This window comes from Lactuca saligna, chromosome 8, assembly GCF_052625555.1.
Source record: "Lactuca saligna cultivar CGN05327 chromosome 8, ASM5262555v1, whole genome shotgun sequence".
NCBI lineage: Eukaryota > Viridiplantae > Streptophyta > Magnoliopsida > Asterales > Asteraceae > Lactuca > Lactuca saligna.
Genome location: NC_136424.1, coordinates 138,346,301 through 138,348,951, shown reverse-complemented (window position 1 = coordinate 138,348,951; position 2,651 = coordinate 138,346,301).

Here is a 2,651-nt window from a genome sequence, read left to right as displayed (position 1 = left end):
TTTCATTATTCTTGATGATATGGTTTTCGAGTCATGATTTTCTGATTTTATGAATGATGAAATAGTGACAATGTTTTGGTAATATAAATTATGATTTACTTAATTTAAAAACAAAATTTTTGGGCCTCAAATTTTGGCGTGTTACATCAGGAACCGATCATAGCCATGAGGTGGCTTTCTGATGTGGAGGGATGTTTCTTTACCCATTCATGCTCTGATGAGTAGAAGGTCAGGTGTGCTTTGAACCTTCTGAGGTCCACAGACAAGGATTGGTAGAGGCTTGCTACTAGCTCCTACTCCGCTGACCAGAGGGTTGTTGTGTCTTGGGAGAAGTTCTCTGAGATGTTCCGCTCACGTTATGTGTCGCTGGTAGAGAGAGGGAGAGAGAGAGAGAGGGATAGATATTCGCAAAAGAATAAAGCACAAGACACTACTGATCTAAACTCTAAATCTACCGATTTACTCCATCAACCACCGATCTTCATCACTGGATGCCACTAGAAGCATCCTGCAACCAACATTTGTCATTGTTAGAAGGAGATATGAAGTAGTGAGGGATGGAGATCTGGTTCATGAGTTGCTTCTCTTCTTCTCGATGCCCCTATCTGGACATCTGACCATTGATTGCATCTGCTCCCTCCTTGCTCTTCCCTCTTCGCCATTGATTGCATTTGTCCTTCCTCGCTCATCCTATCCGCTATCAGTTTTGTAAAGGGTTTAGGGGTGGTGGTGGTTCACTTTACTTGTCTTCCTCCCTTATTGTCACTTGGCGGGGTTAACTTCCTAACACCGTAGTGGATCCCGGTGGTCATTGTTTCATGGTACTATGACAGTGGTAGCTTCATGGCGATGATGGCAGGAGATCTAGAAGCTTTTGGTTTTTAGTAGCGGTTTTCAGGAAACAAAGGGATAGATGTTTTCAAGGGAGGAGGTGTTTTCGGAAAGATAAGAGACAAGGATGGTGATGGTGCTGATTTTTTTTATTTGTCTGACGAAGCTTCCTCCAGTGGGAGGGCTTCAGAAGCGGCGGTGAATTAAAATGAGAAAGAAGTACATGAGAAGTGTGGGGTGTAGGGTTTTGGGTGGGTTCCATTTTAAGGTTATTTAATCATTTATATTCATTAATAATAAAAAAATGATAATAAAGAAAAAGCTCAAACAGATAAAGTCAAAGGACAATGTGGTCTTTTCATCTCTACTAGGGGATGAAAAACACAATAAAAACCAAAACCTAGGGACCATTCGAGTGCGAACGAAAACATAGGGACCAAATGTGAAATTTTTCAAACCACATAGATCATTCAATAATTTGTACTTTAGGATATGCATCGAGCGAATTACGAAAATTGATTGTTACATTTAGGATATGCATTATATAAATTACAAAAATTGTTTGTTTCATTTAGGATATGCATAAAGTAAATTACGAAAATTGTTTGTTTCTTTTAGGATATGCATCGAGTAAATTACGAAAATCGTTTGTTTCATTTATGATATGCATTATGTAAATAAAGAAAATTGTTTGTTTCATTTAGGATATGCATTATGTAAATTACGAAAAATCATTTGTTTCATATAGGATATATGTCGAGTTAATTACAAAAACCGTTTGCTTCATTTAGGCTATGCGTCGAGTAAATTACAAAAATTGTTTGTTTCATTTAGGATATGTATTATGTAAATTACGAAAACCATTTGTTTCATTTAGGATATACATTATGTAAATTACGAAAATTATTTGTTTCATTTGGGATATACATCGATTAAATTAGGAAAATCGTTTGTTTCATTAGGATATGCATTATGTCAATTACGAAAATTGTTTGGTTCATCTAGGATATGGATTATGTAAATTACAAAAATCGTTTGTTCTATTTAGAATATGCATTATGTAAATTACGAAAATCATTTGTTTCATTTAGGATATACGCCAAGTAAATTACGAAAATCATTTGTTTCATTTAGGATATGCATCGAGTAAATTACAAAAATTGTTTGTTTCATTTAGGATATGCATTGTGTAAATTATGAAAATCGTTTGTTCCATTTAGGATATGCATTGAGTAAATTACAAAAATCATTTTTTTTCATTTAGTATATATATTTTTTTGATGTGTGTGTTTTTTGAAATTCTATTAAAGTTAATATTTTTACTTTTTTTGTATAGAAATCGAGAATGTACTTGAACCTGTATTTTATGATATTACACCTTAAGATCCTGATTTTCTGAGCGGATGAAGTTGGGGCAATATATGTCAAATTGAGTTAACACTATTGTAAAGTAAGTGGTTCACATTTTTCAGCCCTAATTTCATGTAGTAACATTTATGCTGATGCATGTAACTGCTAGAAGAAAACAAACAACATAGGTTTTATCTTTTCAACTTCCATATACTAGTATGATGTTGCTTTACAAATAAACCATATGCATTTGACACCGGTTCTTTATGTTTATGTTTTTGTAAGTATACATAATCACATGAAATATTTTCTTCTTTGTCCTCCTAATTTAAATGCAACTTCTATCATAATCTAAAAAAGTCTACTTTCATACTGTTGCAAACTTAGATTCATGGAATTTGGGAGGCCCGACACTTTAAGTGATTGCAAGTGTTAAAGTGAAAGTCTTTTTTGTTATTATTAAAAAAAAT